The sequence below is a fragment of the Schistocerca cancellata genome, chromosome 6 (genome assembly GCF_023864275.1).
Source record: "Schistocerca cancellata isolate TAMUIC-IGC-003103 chromosome 6, iqSchCanc2.1, whole genome shotgun sequence".
In the NCBI taxonomy this organism is placed as follows: Eukaryota; Metazoa; Arthropoda; class Insecta; order Orthoptera; family Acrididae; genus Schistocerca; species Schistocerca cancellata.
The window spans coordinates 138,269,787-138,289,609 of NC_064631.1; the positions used below are offsets into that span (position 1 = coordinate 138,269,787).

The 19,823-nt window shown below is 43.4% G+C and overlaps 1 protein-coding gene and 1 long non-coding RNA gene across 2 annotated transcripts in view; one reads left to right on the forward strand and one right to left on the reverse strand.

The window, feature by feature from the left end:
• Positions 1-19,823, forward strand: part of LOC126088196 (loricrin-like) — a 704,388-nt gene that overhangs the window by 313,675 nt on the left and 370,890 nt on the right. The gene's annotated exons all lie outside the window — the stretch shown is intronic.
• LOC126088133 (uncharacterized) lies at positions 2,684-3,657 on the reverse strand. The gene is made up of 2 exons (XR_007519945.1): positions 3,104-3,657; positions 2,684-2,923 (listed from the first exon to the last, which is right to left on the reverse strand). It is a non-coding gene; the product is annotated as an uncharacterized LOC126088133 (long non-coding RNA).

The window sequence follows — 19,823 nt, forward strand, 5'->3', positions numbered from 1 at the left end:
ATATAACCGTTTCTGCTGGCTCACGAAGCACAGTAATAAACATAACACAGTTACATAACGCTATCACATTTGGACGTTTGATTTACTTTGTTCAGTCGTTGATTCAATAATAGCCGACAGCATTTAATACAGAGTAAGTGAGCTGCAACTTTAGGAGAAGCCATCCGCAGATCAAATAGCGAACTATTGGATCGAAAACCATTTTATTCTCGAAGTTACCGTTGGAGTGCAATAGTAATTCGTACACATTTTAGGAGAAACCTTTACATGAAATTTCCGGGCAAAGTGAGTCTCTTAAGTAGGACCAAATGAAAGCGATAAGTTACGTGATATGGAAACAGCTGTTCTACAAAATTAACAGCATGCTTAGGTGTGGTGAGAACAACTCATTACATTATCGCCTTAGGCTCTCTGGAAAATGCTCATAATGTTATATTTAACATATTTTAGTCATAATAATCAGGAGTGGCCAGTCTGAAAGTAGCGTGACTGCCTCGTAAGCACATGAGGTGGCTTCAAGTCTCGACTTGGGCATGCGTGGCGTTTTTAAATATGGTGTTACTGTGCGTGTCATTTTAATCTAACTAATAAACAAAATTACTCTGTTCTTTGCTAACAGAAAATGTTGAAAATGCGCCTATGATTCTGCAGAAAGGAAACACGATAAAATTCAGTTTATAAAGAATGTGGAGAGCGCTTAAACATAAAAAAACATGCAGCGAAAACTCAAAAATTTACACAAAACACTGTTTTTCCTGTTGCATAGTACGCTGGGACAACTGATACTAACGTGTGACGTGTGAATAAAAACAGTTGAAATTTCAAAAAAAAAAAAAGAGCAGCTGACCTTAAAACCAACGCAAGCGTTAAACCAGTAAAAAAGAAGCGGGCGATAGCACGAAGTGAAATATGTTGTGCCTTCTTTGCCCAGATTTCTGACATCAAATATCGAACCGATTATTACGTATCTTCCAAGCTGCAGGCGAAAAAAACTGAGCTGACCGTTATGATTCACTTGTTAATAGACGAACCTCCTTCTTAGTGCATCAGATAAAATTTTGCAACTAAGCTACATACCTTGAGTGTGATACGCACGTCTCTTTTATTTTGAAGCATTGACAGTGACGATTACTCTTCACATTCGCAGCATGGCGGGACTTATTTTTCATCGTATTGCAAATTATAAATATTTGCATGCACGCTATAAATTTGCCCTTCACAGTTTACAAGTTTTATCAGGAGCCGTTGGACTGTATATGATACAAAATACGTTCCACTGTAGCAAAGATGTGATTAAGACGCAGAACTGAGCCGCTACTGATGATGATTATCAAATAGTACAAGTGAGCCACGTGACAATATGAAGGGGGAGATAGACTTTTGGAAAATTCGTATACAGTGGTGTAGGTTAGGGTTCCAGGTATCACACCCTACAGCCAGTCAGCCTGCCGAGGACCTCGTTTGCGAGTAATCTAGGTAGAAGAATTTGTCGTTATTCATATAACCTTAAAAGCATCTGATTTTCTAAACGCTGCAATAGCGTGGCGGCCAAGTTGTGTCAATTCCGTGATGAAGGGTATAGGTTCGAGTCCCATTGGGAGAGGGGGGGGGAGGGTACTATTTAAATCTTTATTGAAATGTTTGTGAGTTCTGACGATTCTTCATGCGACACAATATTTGTGAATAGTTCTGGAAGAGCTACATGCACAACGAAAGGTATTCTACCGAAATGTGCTCCACAGTGACAGCCAGGTGAACACTCATTTTTATCGCCAGTAAAAAATATTTAAAAGATGCTTCAGAACACACCTGAATTTTTTCAGAATAAACGTGAACTTGCTAGAGAAGACAATGAAATCCAAATCCATTCAATTGTGCATGGATTCTGTGTGCACCAGGGTTTAGTTATATGATAAGAGCTATCTGGTAAAGATCAGGGTTACGTAAAATTATTTTTTGTCGATTATTCTCAAACGAGGACCATCACGGTGAGTGGCTGCAGGGCGTAATACTGAGGGCCCCAGCCTACTTCATAGAATAGGTGGTTTCAGAAAGAAAATCCCACCCCACAGGCGCTCTCCTTCAAATGGTTCAAATGGCTCTGAGCACTATGGGACTCAACATCTTAGGTCATAAGTCCCCTAGAACTTAGAACTACTTAAACCTAACCAACCTAAGGACATCACACACACCCACGCCCGAGGCAGGATTCGAACCTGCGACCGTAGCAGTCCCGCGGTTCCGGACTGCAGCGCCAGAACCGCTAGACCACCGCGGGCGGCCGACGCTCTCCTTGTTTGTCGCAAATATACACCGGAGATGGTAAAAAGATAATGAAATTCAAGTTCGCTGCTGATTTTGATTTCTATTTTTCATTCCTTCTGTGGATCTGTTCGATAACTTTTACTCACATACCCTGAGACTTCACAATACACGATTGCTGCATCATTTCGAAACCAGTCGAGACAGCTCTATATCGTCTCGTAACATTACATCGTTCTCAATGTATTGATTTTTCAATGTGTAGAAGTCCGCCCCTGGTAGCTGAGTGGTCAGCGCGACCGAATGTCACACCTAACGGGCCGGGTTCGATTCGCTGCTGGGTCGGAGATTTTCTCCGCTCAGGGACTGGAAGTTGTGTTGTCCTTATCATAATCATCATTTCTGTCCATTTCGGTCCAAACAGACATCATGATGCCCAGGGGGACACAGACATGATTAGCACTAGGAGTGATGAAGAAGAAACAGTTACAGACCAGGGCACCAACACAGATATTGAAGCGTCCAGCGCGGATGATCCATAGTGTCAACCAAGTCCACTTCAAAGAACAGTCTGGAACAACCGACAAGAGGTGCACAAGACACACACAATCCTAAAAACAGATTGCACCTTATATGTAAATATGTAAATAGATAACAGTACCTCCACGAAACAGATACAGACCAGGGCACCAACACAGATATTGAAGCGTCCAGCGCGGATGATCCATAGTGTCAACCAAGTCCACTTCAAAGAACAGTCTGGAACAACCGACAAGAGGTGCACAAGACACACACAATCCTAAAAACAGATTGCACCTTATATGTAAATAGATAACAGTACCTCCATGTCTAATAAGAGATTAAGGCTAGGTATCTCTTCAAGGGACATACGCCTTCCGTTAAGAGGCAGCGCACAGTCTGGATGGAAGGATCTTAATTGTGGTCCCTCTCTTTTGAGCCCAACCCGACGGATATCTTTGGTAGATCCGGGAAAACCACTGTTCAGTTCGTGCTGTCGGCGGGGCCGGGAGGTGCTTGCGCCTGATGTTCTCTACTAGGAGCCTTGTAGGCTCAACACAAACCGTTAGCGTCATTACCTTTATTACTTTTACCATAAATACCCTTCCATTAGCAACTTTGAGCCGAGCACAAAATCAGTTACCTCTCTATTGTATATCGTAAATAGTTTAGCAGGCTGGACATGGAGGTCTTAGTCTTAGTTCTAGCTTTAACGTACCCTAATCTCTCCTACTTAAGTTAGTTTTTAGGATGGTAGATGTTAAAGGCATGGTGAGCGATGGCCAGCATCTTGAGGGTCATTCCAAGACCCGAGCCGCCGCCCACAACCAGGTGACGGGCAATATTATACCTATCTCTTCTCTATTCAATTCTGTTCCTTCCTTCTATCTAAATAAATATATAATTTCGTTTTGTTTGTTAATATCAAACTAGACTTTGTGTTAGTTATAAGTTTTTCTAATGCTGCACAAAAAAAGATATCAAATGGATGTAAACAAATAGAGCCCGCCTCCACGTGGCGGGACACGGGGAACGGTGTGGGTGGGGACGGGAACCGGGGTGGTGTTACTTTCAGTCGCACCGGTGTAATGTTGATGCATTAATTTGTTTTGAAAGCGGTGCTGATATTCGAGACAATAAAAGGGAGTTAAAAGCCGTGAGCTATCTGGGGAAGTTAACCTTGCATTACTGACTAACTGTTTCACCAGGTATCCAGTCTAGCTTACCAAATTTCCAGAAGGACTAACATTAATTATAATCTTTTAATAGTCATCTTACGACAACCGGTGATATATATATATATATATAACAGAATTTAAATAAAAGGAAATAAATCAGTTTACATTTGGACATTTATTTTAACATTGATCATTGTTCCGTTAAAATTTCAGCATATTACACTTGATTCATAACTAAACTGGTGCCTTATTTAGGATTCCGAAAATGTGAGTTTGTAATCTTACGGAACACATCAAATATGGAGCCAAGATTGGGAGACTGCATACAACACTGCATTCATAAAATAACACACGAAGAACGTTGGAACATATGCAAGAGGAAATTAACCACAACCAACCGATTCAATTTTCACCCAAAGAAGTTACGTTCGTAGCGCAATCCTGTCCGTCATGAAATTACCACACACTGGTAAATTAAATTCATACTAACTCTCTGTGAAATCTTCCAGAAAAGAGTAGCTGAGGGCTACTTTGATGATTACAGCACATGCTTCACGTGGTCAACTTGGTTTACACAAAGAGTGTAACTCCACATTAATTTTGATAATTAAACTAAATTACATCGAAACGCAATTTACAAAAGAAAAACCTTGAACTGATTACTATCGTCTTACTATTAACCTGATGGGTCAAACAATTGTATAAGCACATGTTACTGGTCTCACAAAGTACACCTCACGTGGGTTGAACACAAAGAAAAGTTGCTATATTGAAAAATATTGTCAAGAGGAGACGTTATAATCTCACAAACATTCGCATTTAAGATTGATGATCTTAGAGTTACGTATCATCAACACGTGGTTCCACTTTACTCACAAAATAGTGATAAAGCAACTACTGGAAGATATTCTGAACTTCACACTCGAATTACACTGCTTTTCCATTTAAGATAACATAAGATATTTTAGATCTAAACCTGAAATAAAGGTGATTAAATTTTCAGTTAGGCTGAACTTAAGAAATCCATTGTCCTATGGATTTACCAGAGACTCGCTTAGCTGGAGATCTTACCACTTCAGACGCTCGCCGCAGACCGACTGCCTGGGCCCCTACCGAGGGTGCTTAACAGGTACAAACGGAAGTGACCAGAGAGGCAGCTTGCTATACCAACATGACAAGGGACGGACAGGACCATACTAAGAATAGAAACCTCTCTGCTTTTAGAAATCGTAGCTACCTGTTCCGACGTTGGTCCTACTGTTCTCTAGCAGACAGGCTTGTCTGCTACCATCAAGCATGCAACTAGAAATACATTTGCTCATTCATCTTCTCACACACACACACGGGAAGGGGGATGACAGTATTTTATCATATACAGTTTATAAAAGAAAGCGGATGTAGGTTCCGTATGAAACTGTGTGACATGAATTACATATACTCTGTGTTTTAAAGTGTAGTAGCGAGACAGATCGTTCTTGTTTATGTGTAAAAGTAACACGTTCCACTGCTCAGTCTCCTACCAGATAGTCAGAAACACCACAGACAATTTAGAAGAGTAATTTATGCCGTAAATGACAACAGATTTAAGAAATTAACATCAAACGAATCCAACAGAGACCTTTCACCGATCCCGGACCAAGTCACAGCGGCTAAGTGGCAACATACGACCCACCATAAGAAATTAGACGGTGGGTCATAAGAAATAAGCAGCTAGTGAAAAAAAAGTGTCCTTATCACCATCATTTCTTCCCCATCGACACGCAAGTCTCCGAAATGGCGTCAACTCAAAAGACTTGCACCAGGCGAACGGTCTACCCGACGGGAGGCCCTAGGCACACGGCATTTACAATTTAATCTGTAGAAATGCTTTGCCAAATGCTATAATCTGAGTTGGCAGTCACGTTGACAATTAGTCGTAAAAGTGCCGATACCTTTGCGTCGCCAGGCGCAGCTACAGAATTCTCCAGTGACGCGAGTACCTTGTACCTTGGTTGCCACCAGAGTAGTTGGTAAGAGGCGCAGGAGGGGGAGGGCTGGGGGGGGGGGGGTAGAAGCGGACGAGGAGAGCGTCGAATCAGGCGTAATTGGCATCAGCCGAGTGGCGTCTCGACGACGCTAATACCTCCACCGCGGAGCACCCCCTTCCGTACCCGCTACCCGCTACGCCTTACCCCGGTCCCTGCACCGCCGAGGCCCTCCGCTGACGAGGCGAGAATTAAACGGAGAGCTCATTGTGCGCCGGGCAAGGCGGCTCGTACTCGGAGATTCCACACAATAAATCGATCTCTTAATGCGGAGCCGAAGCATTTAATTAAACTGTCCGGGTGCCGGGAAGAAGGGAGTTCCGCCCACGCCGGGGCCAGCACCAATATTATGCGACGGCGGCGGCGGCGGCGGCGGCCTGGTGGAGTGAAGCCGGAGCGATTCGGCGCGCACGTCCGGCGCCGGCTGGGCCACTCCAAACAGAGTTCGCCGCAGCGGACCGCGGATACGTCACGCAGTCAGGAGTCTCACGAACCAATTAACGGCCGCATCCTGGGGCAAAAAACCGCCCCACCTCCAGACTGTGTTCTTGGTCGCGCCGGTGCCTGTCAGACTGTTACCGGAGGAAAATCCTTGTCTTTAAAAATTAAATGTCGTGTGCTGTTGTTGGTTGAGGTAACCCACGAGTTAGGTTCAGCTGCCCGCCGGAAATGGCATTCTTTCGCCGTGCACGTTGGCCTCCTTTCTGGCAGAAAACCCAAAGAGATTCTGGTCATACATAAAGCACACCAGTGGCAAGACGCTATCAATACCTTCACTGCGCGATAACAACGGCGAAGTCACTAATGACAGTGCCACTAAAGCGGAGTTAATAAACACGGTTTTCCGAAACTCCTTCACCAAAGAAGACGGAGTAATAATTCCTGAATTCCAATCAAGACAACTGCCAAGATGAGTGCTGTGTACACAGTTAGCGCGTACACAACTTTCCCAATAGAGCGCGCCCCGCTAAGCACAACAGCGCAGGCGCAGCGCTCGTCCGTCTCCGCACTACGAGATGGCGCTGTCTTAGAGACGGACCAAATTCTGCTTCCGCCGATCTGCGTATTAATATGTAACGCAGCCAATGAGATTGCTGCTAACGTAGAACCTTTTCTCCTCGCGGATCGCACTCGCGCAGTGATACCTGAACGCGCGAGGTATTATAACGAGAGTACAGACCTCCGATGCGTCAGTCTGCATTACTCTGCATTTGTCGGTACCAGTCTATACTCAAGTTTCAGTCTGCGCCTAATAAGAGTATCATATTCCTGAACATAGCCATGAAGATAAACGTATAGACACTTTGTCAAGTATCAGAGATATGTGAGAATAAGATTAACGTACCAAGACCAAAGGAACATCAGATTGTCAATTGTAAACAGCATCCAGAATCAAGTTACGTAATATCTATGATTTTTATTATTTTAATAAATGTGTGTGAAATTTAATCAAGTTCTGTTAAAAGTTGGTCACCGTCAATCTGCTACTCTAAGCGTGCAAGTGGCATTTCTGTCGTCTGACCTAACGGCAGAAGATAAACACGCCACGATAAGACCACGAGACATATTGCTGACACTCGCCTACTTCGTTAGAGCGACAAGTCAAATAATCTGATGGAGTGTGTACCGAAAGTCTTACAGTACGCACACCACAATGAGAAACATAGAAGTAGATAAATTGTTCAGATGGCTCTGAGCTCTATGGGATTTAACATCTGAGGCATCAGTCCCCTAGAACTTAAAACTACTTAAACCTAACTAACCTAAGGACATCACATACACCCATGCCCGAGGCAGGATTCGAACCTGCGACCGTAGCGGTCGCTCTGCTCCAGACTGAAGCGCCTAGAACCGCTCGGCCACATTGTCCGGCATAGAAGTAGATATCCTCGGAGTAACGAAGCAGCTTAAATCCCTTAATAAAGGCAAGGCCTCCGGTCCGGTTCCACTCATAGTATGCTGATAAAATAGCTCCATATTTAGCAATTATATAGAACCACTCGCTCACAGAAAGATCCGTACCTAAAAACTGGAAAATTGCTCTAGTCCCACCAATACCCAAAAAGGTATGTACGAGTAATCCGCTGAATTACAGACCTATATCAATAACGTCGTTTTGCAGTAGGGTTTTGGAACATACACTGTATTCGAACATTATGAAGTACTTCGAAGAAAACGATTTATTGAGACATAGTCAGCACGGTTTCAGAAAGTATCGTTCTTGTGAAAGACAACTAGCTCTTTATATACTCATGAAGTAGTGACTGCTATCGACAGGTGATGTGAAATTCATTCAATATTTTTAGATTTCCAGAAGGCTTTCGACATCGTTCCTCACAAGCGACTTCTAACGAAGCAGCGTGCCTACGGAGTATCGCCTCAGTTGTGCGACTGGATTCGTGATCTCCTATCAGAAAGGTCACAGTTCGTAGTAACAGACGGAAATTCATCGAGTAAAACAGAAGTAATGCCCGGCGTTCCCCAAGGAAGTGTTACAGGCCTTCTATTGTTCCTGATCTATATTGATGACATAAGGGACAATCTGAGTAGCCCTCTTAGATTGCTTCAGACGATGATTTTATTTACCGCTAGTAAAGTCATCAGATGACCAAAACGAATGTATGGTGTGAAAAGTGACAATTGACCTTGAATAAAGAGAAGTGTGCAGTTATTCACATGAGAACGAAAAGAAATCCGCTAAATTTCGATTATGCCATAAGTCACACAACTTCAGAAAGACTCGTATTCACACCTTTCTAGACTGGCACTTATGGAGAAAGGAATATCGCGGACAAGTGGTTTACTCAACACCATGGGAAGAATGAAAGATTCAAAGTGGAAGCACAGAGCGAGGTGGCGTAGTGGTTAGCCCACTAGACTCTCATTCGAGAGGACGACGACTCATATCCTCTTCTTGCAATACAATATTAGGTTTTACGTTGTTTCCAAAAATCGCATGTGTCAAATTCGGAGATGGTTCCTTTGCAGTGACTGGACTGATTCCTTACGCATCCTTACCTAATGTTCTCCGTCTCTAATACGCTATCGACGAGCGTTAAACAGTAAACTTGCCTTTTTTTGTAGTGAAATCAATCGCCTAGGCTGTGGTAAGCCTTTTGTTCCAGAAGTGTTAGTTTCACAGTGTAAGCAGAAAACTTCTGCAAAGTTTGGAAAGCGTTGGGAGATACTGGTAAATTAAAGCTCTTTAAAAATTCCTCACTTTCGTCCTGTTTCCCAGGCTATTTTTGGATTCGGCTTCATCCTATTTAGTCTTCAGTGAAGTTCTCTTGCTTTTACCCAACGTTACTCTTACTTATTGACTGCTTTGAATTCGTATTTACAGGACCTCGCTGCAGCTATTTGTTTGGTTACATGCGAACTGCGTCTGCTTCTTTCTATACCTAAATTTTGTTCGTTGCATATGTCTTTGTATCTGACAAGGCGACTTCTTTAGACGTGTTACCGATAGCTGCGGAAAGCTACCCGAGGTTACAAATTTGATCAGCTCTTGGATCTCGTAAAATTGCGCCTCATTCTGACACCGAAAATACACCGACGGTGTGGCCGCGGGAAATGTGTGGCGGCGAGCGTTTCCGCCGGAAGGTTGCGCTGTCTGCCGCTCATTAGTGACGTCAGAGCGACAAGTAGTGCTGGCGGCGCGCGGATGATTTGCACGCAGTTTACGTAATTGCCTCACTTCATCCTCATTCCACTCAGCTTAACCGATTGATCACACAAAAACAATTATCCAGAAACCGATAGAGACGCTTAATGCGCGGTTACCACTCCATATTGCTGGCTGGCGCGATAGATTAACAACTGTCCAGTTGCCGACGTATAACTAACTGGCTGGCTGACTGCTGCCTCAACACCCCGTCCCCCTTCCCTCCCTCCCTCTCTCTCTCTCTCTCTCTCTCTCTCTCTCTCTCTCTCGTGTGCTGCCCGACGCGGGTGTATTGATGCTTGTTAACGCCACAGACAAATGGTACAGGCTGGTACAAAAGCCGAGACCATTCCCTTGCCTGTATATTTTTCAACTCGCTACTCAACCGAAATTAGTTTCTTGCAAAACTATTAATTCACTGCTGCATGTTCTGAAACACATTTTTGATACGTGATACTCTTGTGACTCTTTCTCGTAGCCTCCTCAGTCCTGAACTTGGATTTTATGAAGGAAAAGTTTATATTCGATGAGTGCATTGTTCAGGGCAAATTAAGATTAAAACAAAGGTTTAAAAAATTCGTGTCTCACCGAAATTTCGCAAAATGTTCCACCGGAATACTATTTATGTTAGAAAATAATTGCAATACGTTAAATACCCATAACAGTCAATGACAGACATCTATAGATCGTTGCCGAATGTAGACTCGGTGCTACGTCCAAAAAAATGCATCGCTGTGTTGTTGTGATTAAATAAAGTTACTTACTAGATTTTGTTGGGGGTATTAGAGTCTCACAGCAGATTCTGAACACATTCTAGTCCAAAATTACTAAAAACTAAAAAAAATTACCTGTGTTTCTCGAAGGCATGCTAACGCTGACAAGCGAACAGCAGCAACTTGACACATATTTTAAGGAGAAACTAACACACTTTCAAGGTATGTGCAAGATACAGCGGGTGAGACGTTTACAGCGTCAAGGCCATTTTGCTCGGAACGAAGGGGAAAATCGAAAATCTTTCCATACAAAATTTGCAGTATTCATAAGCGGACATAAAGAGATTGACATCAGCTCGTCTTTAACATGTCATTCTCAATGTTTTTTCAGGGTTAAATTACTTTTTGTAAATGGGATGGTGTACTTTCTCTTACGGAAATGGGATGATAGGTGATGTCATATTGGACAAGCCGGCCGCGGTGGTCTCGCGGTTAAGGCGCTCAGTCCGGAACCGCGGGACTGCTACGGTCGCAGGTTCGAATCCTGCCTCGGGCATGGATGTGTGTGTTGTCCTTAGGTTAGTTAGGTTTAAGTAGTTCTAAGTTCTAGGGGACTGATGACCACAGTAGTTAAGTCCCATAGTGCTCAGAGCCATTTGAACCATATTGGACAAATATGACAGCAAATGCTTTCCACACACTAAGACTTCTCTCTCTATATATTTATTTTGTTATCGTTATTCAATGAAGAGTATCCATTTGTCTACGTAAGCTGGTTTGTTGATGTTTTAGTTGTATTCTCATTAAGATACTTTGTTTACAGCTTTGTTGACATCGGTACGAATTTATCTAGAGCCAATTTAAACCTCCTAAGAACATTACCTACTATTCTCCGTAAACTACACTTAGTTTTATCGTGGATGTTCGATACACGATTAATGAGAGAATCGGTATGATACACATTTATGTTGAAGCTCATAGGAACGATAGAGCAGCTTGCAACTTACGCGGAGAACGGTACCCTGAAAGAGGGCAGCCACCAGCACGAAATTTTCAACGACTTGCGAACTTATTCTGAGAATCGGGAGTTGACGCACCAAGAAAACATAATTGAAGAAAAGATGCTCTTTGGGAAAATTCGAAAGTCGCTGTATTAGCTGCAGTTGCCGCTAATCCTCACGTAAGTTCCCGTCGATTGGAGCTTGATTCGAAAATTTCGCGAAGGAGTGTTCTTCGAATACTTAAGCGTAATAAATTCCATCGATATCACGTTAGTTTACATGAAGCCCTTCGTGGGGATGATTTCCAGAAGCGTGTTGCATTTAGTCTTTGGGCTCTAGTACAAATTGAAAACGATACATTTTCCAACATTTTATTTTCTGTTTAGGTGATATTTACCAATGACGCTCAAGTGGACCGACATAATACACATTATTCGTCAGTGGAAAATCCAAAGTGGTTGCGGGAAGTTGAGCATCAAAGGCGGTGGAGCATGAATATTTGGTGTGGAATTCTGGAATTACGTAACACTGGACCATACTTCATTAAAGGTGAACTGAATAGCAGGAAATACGGAAAGTTTTTGAATTAAGAACTTCCTGCTTTGCTTGAAGGCATGGCCCTTGTGGAACGGGCTGTCATTTGGTATCAACACGATGGTTACCCATCTCATTATTCAGCTATAGTTCGAGAAATACTAAACAGGGATTATCCTGACCGATGGATAGGATGTAGATGGCCTATCCATTGGACTGCTCGTTCCCCGCCCCCCCCACCTTTCCTCCAGACTTTTTCTTGTGGTTATCCAAGGAGGACGTAGTTTATTAAGAAATACCAACCACACGCGAAAATTTACGTCAAAATGTCAGCAAAGAAATGGAAATGCCGTGTGGCTAGGGCTTCCCGTCGGGTAGACCGTTCGCCTGGTGCAACTCTTTCGAGTTGACGCCACCTCGGCGACTTGCGTGTCGACGCGGATGAATTTATGATGATAAGGACAACATAACACCCAGTCACTGAGCGGGGACAATCTCCGAACTAGCCGGGAATCGAACCCGGCCCGTTAGCTACCAGGGGCGGACAGCAAAGAAATGTTGAGCGCTGTTCAATAGTCTATTAAACCGCGTTTTCAGAAATTCATTGAAGTTCATGGTCGTCACTTTGAGCATTTACTAAACTGAAATTCGTTCTAATGTGAATAGGAATTGTGGTTATGCAGTGTACATGTACTATACGTATTGTACGTAAATGGACGCCAGTGAAGTCAAAATGTGTGAAAACCTTTTGCTCTCTTATTTGTCCAATATCACATCACCTATCACCCCTAGCGGATAAATGTATTACAACTTTTATACTCAAAACTGAATGACCTCTCCTATTCCGTGGAAGAAAATACACCATCTCATTTTAAAAAAGTAATTAGACCCTGATAAAACATTGAGAGTGCCATATGAAGGACGAGTTACAGTCACTCTCTTATGTCCTCTTATGAATACTGTAAATTTTGTAGGAAAAAATTTTCGAATTTCCTCTTCCGTTTCGGAGCAAAATGAACACGACACTATAAATGCCTCATCCTGTACACGCCATAAGAATCGATCCCGCGGGGAAATTACAACTGTTATTCCAATAGTACGCAGCTATGATCACCTGAAAGTACAGCCTTCAAACATAAGCGCGCACCAGTTATTTCTCACTCGCTCCGCCCCACAACATTCGCCGGCCGGGGTGGCCGTGCGGTTCTAGGCGCTATAGTCTGGAACCGCGGGACCACTACGGTCGCAGGTTCCAATCCTGCCTCGGGCATGGATGTGCGTGATGTCCTTAGGTTAGTTAGGTTTAAGTAGTTCTAAGTTCTAGGGGACTTATGACCACAGCAGTTGAGTCCCATAGTTCTCAGAGCCCCCCCCCCCCCCCCTTTGAACAAGTTTTCAAAACACGTTCGGCAGTCGTGACTCTCCCTACTCCTGTTCCTACGCCTTCAACAGCCCACGAATAGCTGTGCTCTGTTTGTCACTGCGTGGCGGGAGTAGGGAACTACCTTCTAAGGTGGTCCATTGATCGTGACCGGGTCAAATATCTCAGGAAATAAGCATCAAACTAAAAAACTACAAAGAACGAAACTCGTCTAGCTCGAAAGGAGAAACCAGATGGCGCTATGGTTGGCCCGCTAGATGGCGCTGCCATAGATCAAACGGATATAAACTTCGTTTTTTTAAAGTAGGAACCCCCATTTTTTATTACATATTAGTGTAGTACGTAAATAAATATGAATGTTTTAGTTGGACCACTTTTTTCGCTTTTTGATAGATGGCGCTGTAATAGTAACAAACGTGTAAGTACGTGGTGTCACTTAACATTCCGCCAGTGCGGACGGCATTTGCTTCGTGATACATTACCCGTGTTAAAATGTACCGTTTACCAATTGCGGAAACGGTCGATACCGTGTTGATGTATGGCTATTGCGATCAAAATGCCCAAAGGGCGTGTGCTATGTAAGCTGCTCGGTATCCTGGACGACATCATCAAAGTGTCCGGACCGTTCGCCGGATAGTTACGTTATTTAAGGAAACAGAAAGTGTTCAGCTACATGTCAAACGTTAACTACGACCTGCAACAAATGATGATGCCCAAGTAGGTATGATAGCTGTTGTCGCGGCTAATCGACACATCAGTAGCAGACACATGACGCGAGAATCGGGAATCTCAAAAACGTCGGTGTTGACAATGCTACATCAACGTCGATTGCTCCCGTACCATTTCTATGCACCAGGAATTACATGGCGACGACTTTGAACGTCGCGTACAGTTCTGCCACTGGGCACAAGAGAAATTACGGGACGATGACAGATTTTTTGCACGCGTTCTGTTCAGAGACGAAGCGTCATTCACCAACAGCGGTAACGCTAACCGGCATAATATGCACTACTGCGTGACGGAAACTCCACGATGGCTGCGACAAGTGGAACGTCAGCGATCTTGGCGGGTTGATGTATGGTGCGGTATTATGGGAGGAAGGATAATTGGCTCCCATTTTATCGATGGCAATCTAAATGGTGTAATGTATGCTTATTTCCTACTTAATGTTCTACTGATGTTACTACTAGATGTTTCACTGCATGACAGAATGGCGATGTACTTCCAACATTATGGATGTCCGGCACATAGCTCGCGTGCGGGGTGCAGAGGTATTGAATACCATATTTCATGACAGGTGGATTGGCCGTCGAAGCACCATACCATGGCCCGTACGTTCACCGGCTCTGATGTCCCCGGGTTTATTTCTGTAGGGAAAGTTGAAGGATATTTGCTATCGTGCTCCACCGACAACGCCTGACAACATGCGTCAGGGCATTGTCAATGCATGTGTGAACATTACTGAAGGCGAACTACTCGCTGTTGAGAGGAATGTCGTTACACGTATTGCCAAATGCATTGAGGTTGACGGACATCATTTTGAGCGTTTATTGCATTAATGTGGTATTTACAGGTATTCACGCTGTAACACCATGCGTTCTCAGAAATGATAAGTTCACATTGTAACAACCGAAATAAAATGTTCAAACGTAGCTACGTTCCGTATTTTAATTTAAAAAACGTACCTGTTAGCAACTGTTCGTCTAAAATTGTCAGACATATGTTTGTGACTATTACAGCGCCATGTATGAGAAAGCGAAAAAAGTCGTCCAACTAAAACATTCATATTTCTTTACGTACTACACGAATGTGTAATAAGAGATGGGGTTACTATTTTTAAAAATGCAGTTGATATCCGTTTGACCTACGGAAACGCCATCTAGCGGGCCAACAATAGAGCCATCTGGTTTCCCCCTTCAAGCTAGACAATTTTCGTTCTTCATAGTTTTTTCGTTTGACGCTTATTTCGTGAGATATTTGGCCCGGTCACAATCAATGGACCACACTGTATACCATACGTTTTCTGTAACAGAGGGAAAAAAGTTCGTAAATTTCTCTTGGAATGTTTCAACATTTTTTTGGCTGTCATCATTTACCGTGAAGTCCTGCAATGTTGCTCTAACTATATACTGGTATTTTTTGATTATGGGATGGCCTCAGGATGTCACTGTGTACTGAAACCGGTATCCAATAGGCAATAATAAAATATTACGACTGTAGAGTAAAACATATCTTATTTCTTAAGTGTATTAGTCGCTCTTCCAGCCGACAGTATACCGAGAACACGTAAAAGAAGAAATTTTCTGGACATGAGCGGAACACTTAAAACGTTCCTCCAGCGGAATTTGTGTTGACCCATCAGGCGGCACTTGAGTCTCGCCAGGCTGCGGCGTGCGCAGGCGCGAACTCCTCCGCCTCTGGAGCTGGCCTCTCTGAGCTCGAGGCGAGAGCAGCAGCAGAGCAGAGCAGACCAGACCAGAGGCGCCGCTTAATAGCCGCGCTTGGCGACGCCTTGGCAGCCGTCCACCGAGTCTGCTGCTCCCCCACCCCCCTAGACCCCCACCCCTCCCCCTCCCCCTCACCGCCCTACCACACAGCGCCACAAGAGTTACGTCTGAGCGCATGCAAATCTCCAGCCGAGCCGACACGACCTCCTTTCCGCGCCGTCCCCTGCATCTCGGCGGTCGTCATCGTGAAAAGCGCCGCTTTAAGGAGAAACGCCCAGTGTGAACTCTCTGTGCAGAGACCAGGGCGGTGTTCACATTCCAGACGAACAAATAAAGACGTCTCTTGACAATGTCGTGGCAACAGAAAATTTTTGCCACGCCGGGACTCGAACTCGTATTTACTGTTTCCCACGAACGCTTGCTTCAACCATTCATTTATTTACATTTAATTCATTTCTAACAGTTTCCGATGTAAAATGTATGTCAGTGGTAAGTGGTCTACAGTGAATAGCCAAGGAAACTGGTACACCTGCCTAGTATCGTTTAGGGCCCCCGCGAGCACGCAGAATAGCCGCAACACGACATGGCACGGACTCGACTAATGTCTGAACTACTGCTGGCAGGAATTGACACCACTAATCCGGCAGGGGTAACCATAAGTCCGTAGGAGTACGAGGGGGTGGATATCTCTTCTGAAAAGCACGTTGCAAGACATCCCAGATATGCTCAATAAAGTTAATGCCTGGGGAGTTTGGTGGCCAGTGGAAGTGTTTAAACTCAGAAGAGTGTTCCTACAGTCACTGTGAAGCAATTCTGGACGTGTGCTGTGTCGCATTGTCCTGCTGAAATTGCCGAAGTCCGTCGGAAAGCACAATGGACATGAGTGGATGCAAGTGATCAGACAGAATGCTTCCGTACGTGTCACCTGTCAGAGTCATATCTAGACGTATCAGGGGTCCCATATCACTCCAACTGCACACGCCCCACACCATTACAGAGCCTCCACCAGCTTGACCAGTCCCACGCTGACATGAAGGGTCCGTGGATTCTTGACGTTGTCTCCATACCCGTACACGTCCATCCGCTCGATACAATTTGAAACTAGACTCATTCGAGCAAGCAACATGTTTCCAGTCATCAACAGTCCAATGTCGGTGTTGACGGGCCCAGGCGAGGGGTAAAGGTTTTTGTCGTGCAGTCATCAAGGGTAAACGAGTGGGCCATCGGCTCCGAGAGCCCATATCGATGATGTTTCGTTGAATGGTTCGCACGATGACACTTATCAATGATCCAGCATAGAAATCTGCATCAATTTGCGGAAGGGTTGCTCTTCTGTCACGCTGAACGATTGTCTTCAGTCGTCGTTGGTCCCGTTCTCTCAGGATCTTTTCCCGGCCGCAGCGATGTCGGAGATGTGATGTTTTACCTGATTCCTGATATTCGCGGTACACTCGTGAAATGGTCGTACGGGAAAATCCCCACCTCATCGCTTCCTGGGAGATGCTGTGTCCCATCACTCGTGCGCCGACCATAACACCACGTCCAAACTTGCTTAAATCTTGACAACCTCCCATTGTAGCAGAGGTAACCGATCTGCGCCAGACACGTGTTGTCTCATATAGGCGTTGCCGATCGCAGCGCCTTATTCTGCCTGTTTAATTATCTCTGCATTTGAAAACGCATGCCTGTAACAGTTTCTTTAGCGCTTCAGTGCATAATCGAGAGTAGTTAGACTAAGTCCTGACCTATGAAGCTACGCTTTGTCATATGACTGTTTATAGCCCAATATTCATACTGTAAACGCTCTATGAGTACAAGTAAATAAAGAACTTTGTCACGGTAACACATACTTATATATATCTGCGCGACGAAAAATGGACATGGACACCTTATGTAATTGAACATAGGACAATAGGTAATCACTCTCAAATCCCACAAAAAGCGTACGGTGTCGACACGTGCGGATTATTGCCAAATGTTCTGCAATGAGGTCGGTTCCTCTTGACTGTAATTACGAAACGTCGATTCGAAACATAATCTATCACTTAAATACCTCATCAAAGCAATTGAATCGTAACCTACACTGGTGTCCAAAATTAAAGCAACAAACCGCTTTTTCTCTGTCCTGTGTCTAATTCACGAGGGGGGGGGGGGAGTAATGTTAGGATCGGTGGATTGGAAGGAACGATCCAACACCCTGGTCACCCCGCTCTCCAGAAATTACGCCCCTTAATTTTTTGTTCTGAGGCTGTATCAAGGACAGAGTCTTCGTCACATCAGTTGCTGACGACGACGAACTGAAGGCTAAGATACAAGCTGCTGTGGGTACTATGACAGAACACATGTTACGAAACACCTGCTGGGAACTGGAACACCGCCTCGACATTTTCCGAGCTGATAAGGAAGCACACGTTGAGGTTTACTAAAGTAAGTGGTCTTACAAAAAACTAGTAACACTGACCTATTTAACGGCATCAAATGTAACTTATTATGTCAAATGGTTATTCTGTTATAAATTTTTATAATCAGGGCAAGACTTTGTCCTCACGCTGTATATCAAAACTAACAAGAACCTCTTTTCGCTAGAACTGGTTGTTTAGTTATCCCAGAGTGTGGATAAAAAAAAGTACTTAAGATTTACAAATGTCGTTTAACTTTTTGTACATATTTCTTCTATGAGTTGTAACAAAAATAAAATTAGGTGAATGTATCCAAACAGCTTTCTGCACCATTTTCACGTTTCAGCATCTGAGGCACAGCCTGTAATCTTCTGAAGCGTTTGAAGGGCATTTTTAAAACTTTTTTACTATTATTTAAACTCTGTATGTATTAACAACTGGTAATATTAATTAACAGATACTGAATGACAACATTTTAACAACAGTTTTTGGCTGGTGGTGGTGTGAAAATAAATTAAAATTTGATACAGACATACAGTATTATATGATTAGATAAAAAAGTGACAGTGAACTTGTAAAATAAACCGATTCCAAAAAAAGAACTTGTCGCCAGCGAACTAGTTCCCACTGATGACCAAGTCCTATCTCTGACTCATAACACTACCTCTGTGTACTTCGTATAGGACTAATACGTAATACCACCCTACTGTGCCGATGCAAACATCGACCTGCTTCACTAAGTGGCTAGTATTGCTGCGAAAAGTTGTGGAGCTCACCAGTTCTATTATCTGTCAGCAGCTCGTACAGTATATTCCCAGATCAGACAGTCTGGAATGTAATCTACAAGGCCAAGCTAAAACCTACTTGAATGAATAAAAAGCCAAAGTGGATTGTAATCAAGTATATTGCACCAACATGTGATCCATATTTATTTTATTGCTGAAACGTATAGCCAAGCCAACGAAACGAGACTAAAATCTGAGAGTTCTGTCATGACACTGTTTTGATATGAGCCCCAGGAAATTCTGGGATACAATTTTAAATGCGAACGTGTTAATGCAAAAGCTGTGAAATAGCATTCCACTGTACATTACTTTGGCCACGGACGTGATATTGAAATAGAATTGGCTTCTTCCACAGAAATGTCCACGGCCAGCCATTAATCAAAACAAACCCAGTACATATTTTTGAATTAAAACTTTTCCCGCTCTATAAATTTCTTTACTTATGTGTGCGATTGGCTTCATTTACAGCGTTTAAAGCGTTACGATTAAAAATGGTCTAAATCAAGAAAATTTTGGTTCAGCACAAAAATAAAGACTGCTACTCAAACGTTTCATACAGGGTGTATAACTATATGTAAAAATAATGGTTGATACTTAGATGTTCCCTGGTGTTAGCGGGAGAAAAAAAGCGTAATTAAAAGCCACAAAAACGTTTATCATTCACAAATTAATTTAACGATATGGATATTATCTGACGTAAGGGTATTTGTATCCACACCGGAGGACACTGTATTTATTTCCAAAGACAATGTTTATCTTTGTACATCGCGACGTATATGCAGTGTAATAACTTGCGTTTCGTTTTTATCTAAGACGACCACCTTGTGTTACAACCTGAACAATTATTACCACAGTGAAGCGAAGTACAGTAACAAGTTTCCAGTCATAAAACGTTAAAAGCTTCAAGCAAGATACC